Source organism: Lichenostomus cassidix, chromosome 2 (assembly GCF_008360975.1).
Source record: "Lichenostomus cassidix isolate B80296 chromosome 2, HeHo_3.0, whole genome shotgun sequence".
In the NCBI taxonomy this organism is placed as follows: domain Eukaryota; kingdom Metazoa; phylum Chordata; class Aves; order Passeriformes; family Meliphagidae; genus Lichenostomus; species Lichenostomus cassidix.
In genome coordinates, this window is record NC_139482.1 from 56355648 (window position 1) to 56365951 (window position 10304).

Sequence of the window (10304 nt, forward strand, 5' to 3'; positions counted from 1 at the left end):
GCAGGCCTAGCCAATCAGGCCTGGGAGTGTTGGAAAACGCAGTTTTCCAGCAAAACTTATGCTAACTGAATACATCTAAGCAGGGCCTCAGCATACTCAGGCCTCAGTAAAATCCTAACAAGCTACAGTGGCTTGTTTACCTGAGAATGTTCTGTGGGAAGAATGTCATGGGAAAGAATAGGGAGTCAGAAGTGCTATGAGAAAGAAAAAGGGAGTCACCGGGAAGATCCCTGAATGTGTGAGAACAGACTGCAGGTGTGTCTGTAGCTATAATTAGTAACATCTGTAACAGTATATAAGTTTCTCGTTTGGTGAAATAAAATGGAGCTTACTCTATATCTCATATTGAGACTGCCGTGAGTTCCCTCTCGTCGCGATGTTATGGTGACCCCGATGACTACGGACACCAACAGCAGAGTTTTACCACCCTGCTTCTGAGAGCGGCGGGAGCAGAGAGGCGCCGGAGCTGTGCAGCGACGGTGTGTCAAGATCTTCGCCCGAATCGGGGGAGATCCAGCGGCACAGGCTGAATAGGACCTGCCTACCGTGGGGGCTACACTTCGGTGAACTGCACATACTGTGGCGACCGCCAGCTCCAGCAGAATGTGGACGGCGGCGACCAGGACCCTGAAAACCAGCCGGACCATAATGGAAACAGAGGTAGCCCAATTTTTATTGTTATGCTTTTTAGAAAAGCACGGACTTAGCAAAGGCAGCCTGTCACATTTGGCTGGCCTGATGGCAGTGGGACAAGCCTATGGATTTTTTACAAATCCTATTACAGTATTCAATGTAGGACAATGGTTGAATTATGGAGCTACTTTACTTTTAGAGTGTGATAAGATTGCAAGAAAGCTTGGTAAACCATGGAGTACAGTTGTAGCCTGCTTACAGAAGCATTGCACGGAACAAAACCTTGCGTGGCTGACGGCGCAGGAGATGGCAGCCGCATGCAGCAGAGAGAAACCTGTGAGTTACTGTACTGCTTTTGATATGCGGGGAACTTCGGCGGCCGCGGCACAGCAGCCAGGGAAGCCCCCCCCGCCGGGGGGGAGGGGGAATCATAGCCCTCTATCGCTCCCAGCACTAGCAAGGGGAGGGTGCAACTTTGCAACGAAGAACATCTTAGCTGCTTTGTTTGAGAGAGTCACTGTTGAACTTTTGCCAGAACAACTAAATACGATGTTAGAGAGAGCTCAAATACTGCGGGTAAAGCGCCAAAGTAGCCACAAATCATCCCGATGTTATCGATGTGGGAGTGAAAAACACATACGAAAGAACCGTAACGGAAAAGTTTGGTGTTCCCGCTGCAACAGAGATACTCACAGCACAGAAGCTTGTAGAAACAGAAAAAACAAACAGAAAGTGACCAATGACCGAGTAGCAGCGGCGGCCCCTACCCCTCACTGCGCGCCGCCAGCATGGCACACAAGCAGACCTGTGGCGGAAGTTGCTCCAACCGTGGTTTCCGGCCGAATGACAACCAGAGCAGAGGTCCCAGAGGGTGCCCCGGTAGGCGGAGCCGCGAGCCATCCACGTCTCCTTCACTGCCCCAACTGTGATGCCTATGGTGAAACTCTAAACTCTACTCCTCCCCAAGGATGAGGAAATGATTGACAGCTTCAGCAGCGAACCAGAACTAACCAACAGCGTTGCCAGCAAAACAGCAGTTTGATACAGAATGGAGTTGTTTCTCCTCGTAGTCATGGAGAATTTTTAAGAGTTTCAAAGATGCGAATCTTCTTCAGTGCTCTGAACTAGAGGTCCTTCATCTCCCGCTCGGGAATCACGTCCATGTCGTTCCCCATGGCGGCAGCGATCCCGCCGCGCTCTCTAGCTTCAGAAACAAATCTTTGAACACGTTCTCCAGCTGTTTTCTCCAAAACCTCTAATTATTCGCTTTGCCGGGTGAAACACCCATTGCCCCATGTTGACCAGCAGCACAGCCTTGCTATAGCTGATCCAGTATAACCTTGTGACTTTTCAGCTTTTCCAGAGTTTCAGGAAAATGTCTCTGAGCTTGGCTTTTTCTGTAAGCACTTGTCCTGGCAAGCCTTCACCACCTGCTGCAGCTTCAGCAACTGAAACTCCCTGAAAATGTCCAAGCAAATGGAGCAGATCGGCTCTTCCTTCAGCCTGGCTGCACTGACACCGAGACCAAAACCTATTTCCAGCGTTTTACTAATAAAGAAGCATTGTAACCAGATATTATCCTGATAAAAAATAACACCTTGAATACTAAAGCCTTGAACGAAAGTTGAATTTTGCTAAAGCATTACTTAAAATAGAGTTTGTGTGTATGTATGAATATTGTAGGCCTACTGAGAGTGTTGTTTGCTTTTCGAATGCTTTAATGTGTAGATGAAGCCTGTGACTGATGAGAGTGTGATTTTGATTTCTTGAGAGTTTTGATGTGTGAATGAAAACCTGTGAGTGAAGTTATACTGAATAGTTTAAACTACCTGTTAAGTACTTTTGGTTAAGCATAGATTCTGTTAAAGTTAAGTAATAGTGAATTTAAATTCTATTAAGTTTTAAGTTCTGTTAAAGTTAAAATTCTGTTAAGTAATATTAAGTGATGTTAATTTTAAATTCTGTTAAGTTTTAAATTTTGTTAGAGTTAAGTTGTTAAAGTGATATCAATTTTAAATTCCATTATAGTTAAGTCCTATTTGTTAGTTTAAAAGCAGATTTATTAAGATTAAGCCTTATTCATTTTCAGTGATATTGATTTTAAGTTTTAAATTTGTTAGTTTATATTATTATTCACAAAAGCTTTGCAGTTTCATCTTCCTTAGTTAAAGTCAAATAATATCTACTGTTTTCAAATATTCATCTTACCTTATATAGCTATCTGCAAAAATAGTAGCATGTTAAGACACTCTCCTTATTGATATTAATCAAAGCTTGATGAACAAGAAAACCCTTCCACTTAGCGTCTAGGCCTTGGCCAGGCCTTGATCCTAACTGGCTGGGAAACATGCCATGAGTCCCAAGTGTTCTGCACCAAAATGTGATCAAGTAATTTTCATTTGCCAAATTGAGTTCATAAAAGCTAAACCTTCTTCCAAGTAAACTTGGAGTCCTTGTCCGGAAAAGGTTCTCCAAGCTTTACCTGTGAAGTGAATGTTTTCAGCAACGACAGTTCCTAGACCATGGCAACATATCTAAATAACTAGTGAAATTTCCTTAAGTAAACTTATAACAATTCTAATAATAAGAATTACTTATAGCAAAGCAAATTAATCTGATAACAGACAACATCTGTTCTCACAAGCGAAACGGGGGAACTGTTGGAAAACGCAGTTTTCCAGCAAAACTTATGCTAACTGAATACATCTAAGCAGGGCCTCAGCATACTCAGGCCTCAGTAAAATCCTAACAAGCTACAGTGGCTTGTTTACCTGAGAATGTTCTGTGGGAAGAATGTCATGGGAAAGAATAGGGAGTCAGAAGTGTTATGAGAAAGAAAAAGGGAGTCACCGGGAAGATCCCTGAATGTGTGAGAACAGACTGCAGGTGTGTGTGTAGCTATAATTAGTAACATCTGTAACAGTATATAAGTTTCTCGTTTGGTGAAATAAAATGGAGCTTACTCTATATCTCATATTGAGACTGCCGTGAGTTCCCTCTCGTCGCGATGTTATGGGGGAAGGCTTCTGACTGACCAATCTGGGTGACTTTTGAGAACTCTATATATGTGATGAAATCAAAACAATAAAGGTCATTCCTTCTTGCCACTGAGAACTGGTGCCTTCATTACTCTGCTAGCTGCTCAACAGCGACAGATATATACTTTCTTTTCTAGATATATGGTGGAACTTGTATCTTACTTCAAATGTTTCGTTGTGCTGCTTTGGCAGACTTTCTTGGTCGTTTGATCTTGACAAAAGCTAAACCATTGGCCTCCCTTGGGAAAGCTTGTAATGCACATACTGAAATGTGTATATCTTGACGGAAGTGTTGTTGAACTTCATTAATTGCAGCAGACCAACGGTAAGAGAAAGATAACAATCAGACTATTAAGGTGTAATACAGCATTATCTTATAACTCTGTAAAAATGCAGAATTTGAGCGTTTGTCCCTTGTGTATATCAGAAAAAATATTCTCCAATTATAGTACTTTGACCTGTTAGTGTTTTGTTAGACTGTCATTCAGTCTTAATGTCTCTTGTTTACAGCAATAGTATTCAGTAAAGAAAATGCAGTGAGCATGCAAATAGTGATGAGAAATAGAAAAGTTGCATTTTGCAAATCTAATAATATTTTATGGTCTTTTGAAAGGTATGTAGAATTCTATAGCTTGGTGCCTTATTCCCTTGAAGGCCATTTCCAACAAGGCTATGAATTCAACTGAATTATTTCAGTTTAAAATGTACAAAAGAACTGTTCACTGATTATTCCTCACTATATATCATTAAATTGTTTTGTCTGGGGAAAAGGAAAGCAGAAATCATTACTTTATATGGTATAAACTCATTAGATCCACTAGAACTTTAGTATCTGCAGTCTCATTATCTCATCAAAAGATCATTTTGATTGTCATCACACTACAACAAGGCCTGCTTTGCCACCTCTGCCTTTCTTGGATATAGAACAGGAACCCCTGCCATGTGGGTTCTGGGGAGTGTTGATATGCAAGCAGAGATTCAGATCACCTGCAGCCACTTTGGAGATGTGCATTAATGAGCAGAGATAGAAAGGGGAAGCTTCTCGCTGTAGTTTGTGAATAGAATGTCACATATGGAATGAAAACTTGAACAGTCCAAATTTCCAGACACTAACTGGTTCCTACAGACTGTATCTTCTTAGATGGAATCATAGATTACTGCAGAAAAGATTGCAAAGAAGAGTAAGAAATGCGATTGAGAAGAAAAAAAATGTCAGACATTTTCCTGATGCTGGGCAGAAGTAACAATGCAAGACTTATCAGCAGTGTTGATAATCAGAATTTTTGGGGCCTCTATGTTGATTTTAAGCAGCTTTCTTTCCCTTTTTATTATCATGCAGTGTAGCAATGTGGGGTTTTAGGATTCCATGTGCTCTCTTTGTTTCTCCGCTCAGTGTACCATTGGTTCATTTTAAAATATGCTCTGCTGTACCTCAAAGCCTACTGGTGTGTAAGCCTCCTGCCAATCTTCCCTTCATCCTCCTGGGACTGGCTCAGAGAGAGCCAGCCCCCGCCTCCTCTCCTTCCCCTTAAAAGCCAGAGCCTGGATCAGCTCAAGGTCTTCTCTCTGATCTGGCAGCCCTTATCCTGTCCCTGCTCTTCCTCCCCCCTTTTCCTCCCCTGCAACCCCCTTTTCCCCGTTACCCCAAATAAACCTCCCTGCCAGAACAGAAATGGAGTCCAGTTCTTTCCTTTGTCTCACGATATTCCTGCTGAATTGACATGGTTTGGAGACTCACGCCATGCCACGGGACCTCGAGGGCCGGGCGCACCAGATCCAGTGGGATTACACGGACCAGAGACCCCGGTCCGGGTGGGAGCTGCCCTGTGCAGCCCTCCCGGACCTTGATACATCAATGCAGAATAGACAAATGAACAAATAAAACTTCATTAAGTCTCTCTATTTAGCCTTTTGTCTTCTTTGTAGTGTGCTGTGCTGTCAGTGGTTTAAGAGGGGACTCCTCCACAATATTTTTCTCTTACCAAATGTGCATGTCCTTACAAATGGAAAAGGGTAGAGACTTCTTTCCATTCCTTTCTGCTCCTAGTAAAAAATCCACAGGTATTTTTTGTCCTTGAAATCAAAATCACTAGGCATATAAACTGACCTACACTGTTGGAAACGTTAGTCTGTGTTTCTGAAGTATCATACCAACTATGCTGATGACAATATGCAATACCAACATATAAACACAGGGAGAAGCCCTGCAAAAGCTTGAGAAGGGACTAATCACTGAGAAATATTTTGAAGACAGTTAATTGGAAAACCAAAAAGCAAGCATTTTGACACTCAGGGACTAGAGTTGGGTAGAGTAGTTTGTTTTCTCTTTAGAATAGCATACCAAATGTTGCTGGGAGTGTGAGTCGCTGTCTAACTTATTTGTATTAAGTGCTCACTTACGTGGGGGTCTGAAGCCCAGCTTGGTCTTTAGTGGTATGAATGTCTTCTGTGCTTTATTGCCATGTCCCACTCATTTTCATTCTGCCTTCCTGGCTTAATAATAATTACCACAAAAATCATCATTCTCTACAGAAAAGTCCAAGGGCAACACACATGCAGTCTGTCTGGCCTAAGTTTTTACCAAGGTGTCATGATCCGATTATTAAGGTTATTGGAAATGCCTCTGCCTGAATTAAGGTGCAAATGAGACCACATGCCAGTCAATAGTATGGGTTTTATATGATAGTAAATATGGGAGAGAGAGACAAAAGAAGAAAGAAACAGGAAATAGGTGTGTGGGACAGAAAGAGAGTGGCAGAGACAGAATAAAGAAAATATCACCAGCCATGGATCCCAATGTTGTTGCGTTGATCCTCTCCAGCTGGTCTTCTCGGTGGTGATGGTCGCCCTGGAAAGCATAGAATGCCATGGGTTAATATACTCTCAGGCCAGATGGCAATGTCCACTCATGTCCCCCCGGGGGAGGAGGGCAGTCTCTTGAATCAGACTGTGGATCTGTTGCATCATGTGTACTACTGTGGTGCAAGACCTCTGGGGAGTGCTCTGGGGGCATCTTTGATGGATTATGACATACCCTCAGCTGCGTCTCATAAGAATGTCCCGTGGATGTGGCGTTTGGGGTTGGGCCAGTTTATGAAAAGGAGGAGGGGTGTTCACTGCCTCCGACCAGAGGTCACACCCAAAACCTCCTCCACCTGCCTCCCAGTTCAGTGGGGGGAGTCTGTGCAAACCTGGCTTCTGTGGGCTGTGGTCTCTCGTGCCCCAAATCTACCCAGAGAAGAATCTCTGCTGTGTTTGGTTCTCTTGTGTATGCATTCCTTTCCTTCAGCTTTGTTTGTTTCTCCCTAGGCCTAGATAGGTATCTTGGTAGTTTAACTTACAGTCCAAAGTCCTAGTCAGGTATCTTGAGGGAGCCTTCTTTGGTTGTAGCTTCTTTATACAGTTTTTTAATAATGGGCAAGACTTTATATCCATGTTTGCGGCATGAACTATTTCAATCTCTGACACGAAATGCTAAAAATTTTCATATCTTCTCTATCAGGATAGTAACAAAAAATTAGTTTCCCAACCACTTGCAGAGTGTTCTGCCTGGAATTTAAGATAAAATATGATGAAGCTTCTTGCTTTGCCTACCTTATGGGGGAAGGGTTTGATGTAGAGATTAAGCTACAGAAGACAGTCCAGGATACTTTTTGACTCAGCTTCTCTCTGGAGCATTTTCTATGCCTGATGTAGGTATCTTCTTGCTCAGCATTATTCTCCCTTTCAGATCCTTAATTTTCCCATGATGTTTTGTATCTAAGTTGAGTTGTTAGGAGACTAAAATTAGGCTCACTTTTTCCAGGTCTAAGTCTTTTTCGTATCTCATACTATTTTAAGTAGCTGAAATTCTTTCCTTTACCTCAGCAAAGAAAAAACCCTGACCCTGGCTCTTTTCTAGCAACTAAAATCTGGTCTTCAGTAGGAAAATGCTGAAACAGCTTTCTATCAAATATTTGGTCTCGGTGAGGAAAACAGCTAAATATGCTTATACCTAATATTTCAGCATCTCTGTGGCAACATTACATAAGCCAGTGTGGTGATGCATATTTTATTTCATTTACCTTTCCTTCATTCTGTATTGCTTTTGTCATCTGTCATGGATTGATGCTGGCCAGATGCCAGACACCTATGAAATCCACTGGCTCACTCCCCTTTGCAGCTGGGAGTGAGGAGAGAGGAGGGGAGAGAAAGTTTAACAAAGGGTTCGTAAGTTGAGATAAGGACCAGGAGAGACATCACTCAAAATAACATCATGGATAAAGCAGGCTCTAATTAGTGATATAAAGGGAATTTATTGTTTGCTGCAGTAGATTGGCTCAGTATAACTCCCTGCCTATATTCAGTTTATGATTTATGTTCCAGAATGTTCCCCCAGCAAAACAATCCATTGGTTCAAAGCTATGTTCCCCCCTTTGCAATACGGTCATTGGTCTGTACCCCTGCCCTTTTCCCTCGGACCTTCCCTGGTTGGCCCTCCGGGGCTGGACACGCCCCATCTCCCCCCCTCACTTTTAACTTTTTGCAGGCTTGAGTTCGGGGCTTTTGGGTTCCGGATTCCGGCCGCCCAGATACCGTCCCTTGTTCTCTGCCCTGCCTGCCTGCCCTGCGATCCTACAATAAACCTGCTGGAATCCCAAGCGCAGAAGCCTATGCCTCTCTCGTTTCTACTGCTTTCCCAATGCGTTACCGTTCCCCTGGGTGCGGCACCCGCTCGAGTGCGTCACAGCCGCGGCGCGCCCGGTCCATGTTCAGCGTGACTGACCACTTTCCGTTGGTGCTTTCGGTGGTCGGCAGCTTTTCGGAGAGCAAAGCAGCAATTGGTAACAAAATCAGAGCAGGATAATGAGAAGTAAAATAAGCCCCTAAAACCACCTTCCCCCTACCTCTCCCTCCTTCCCAGCTCTACCTCCTACCCTAGTGGTACAAGGACGCAGGGAATGGGGGTTATGGTCAGTTCATCACCCTTCGCTTCTCCTGCTGCTCAGGGAGAGGAGTCCTTCCCCTGCACCACCATGGGGTCCCTTCCACAGGAGACAGTTCTCCATTAACTTCTCTGACATGGCTTCATCTCACAAGCAACAGCTGTCTGTGAACCACTTCAATGTGAGTCCATCCCATGGACAACAGCCCTTCCAAACTGCTGCAGTGTGGGTCACTCTTCCATGGGGTGAAGATTCTTCAAGGACAAGCTGCTCAAGCCTGAGAGCGGGGCCCTCTCTCCATGGGTCTCCTACAGGATCACAGCCTCATCCCAGGAATACACTTGCTCTGGCACTGGCTCCTCTATGGGCTGCAGATGGATCTCTGCACCCCTGTAGATCTCCATGGGCTGCAGAGGGACAGCTTCTTCTCCATGGGCTGCACCACAGGCTGCAGGGAAATCTTGGCTCTGGTGCCTGGAGTACCTTCTCCCCTTACTTCTTCACTGACCATGGTGTCTACAGAGTTGTTCCTCTCACATGTTCTCACTCTGCTATTCTCTAGTCACAATGAAAACTGTGCCCCAACCTTTGTTTTGATTTCTTCTTAAATCTGTTATCACAGAGGTGTTACCACCATTTCCAATTAGCCTGGCCTTGACCAGCAGCCCATCCATCTTTGGAGCCTTCAGGGAGTGGCTCTGCCTGACATTGTGGAAGCTTCTAGCAGCTTCTCATGGAAGCCACTTCTGTGGCCCCTCTGCTACCAAAAACCAGGCCATGCAAACCCAATACATTATCATAACATACTGATTACCACTTTCTCTTATTTAGAACATTTATCTTTTTACTTCAGATGCACAGACAGACCTGTTAGAAGTTAAAAATGTGAGTGCCCTTCATGGAATTTGGAAAAAATTGGGCTCTGCCTCATCGCTGCAGTTTTCAACACTAAATTTTTGCTTGTAAATGGTTGTTAAAGTAATTGAAGAGACTGTATACTGCACTCATTGAATTAGATATTTTGGCTTATGCAAAACCAGTTCAGGTCCTGACGCAAAATTGCTGAGTTTTAATACAGAGTGTCTGCACTAATTTTTGTGATAATATGGTACCCAGCACCCAGATACCCTTCTATCCAACAAGATTCAACAATGTTAACCACATACGAAGTTAATACAGAACAATGTATTTAGATTTCACTTGAGAGGCTGAAAAATTTCAGGTTGATTGCTATTTTATCTGAACTGAATGCCTGAAGAAGCAAAGTAACTTTGAAGAATACTTATTCTCTCATCTGGAAGAAATAACAAAAAAGAAAAAATCTTTCATCAGTCACTAAAGATGCATTTTTATTGCTCTTTTAAAGGGCTTGAGACCTTGGTTAAAAAACAGCTGTAAGGAGACTGGGAACTTTCTAATTCCTGAAGCACCAATAGGTTTTATCACACACAGGTGTATAAAAGATCATTTGCTTCAAAATTGAAATCTCTCACTGCTACCATAATTTATGGCTGAGTGTTGTCAAGATTCAACAATTATATTTTTTGGATACTGTTTTCCTTGAGAGATCACAGTTCTGAAGCCTGAATGTTTTAGACTTCCCTAGTGTATTTGCTTCTTTGTCTTCTTATAGCGCAGTAACTCATAAAAAACCCATCTGACCTTGCTCCCACCTGGCTTGCATAGTTTACTTTTGCATTGTTTATTT

The 10304-nt window shown here is 43.2% G+C and overlaps 1 long non-coding RNA gene across 1 annotated transcript in view; it reads left to right on the plus strand.

Moving 5' to 3' along the window:
- Positions 1-6454, plus strand: part of LOC146441410 (uncharacterized) — a 297131-nt gene extending 290677 nt beyond the window's left edge. The window contains exon 3 of the long non-coding RNA XR_014849890.1: positions 6403-6454. This is a non-coding gene — a long non-coding RNA (uncharacterized LOC146441410). The remainder of the gene's footprint in view (positions 1-6402) is intronic.
- The last annotated feature ends 3850 nt before the right edge of the window (positions 6455-10304 follow it).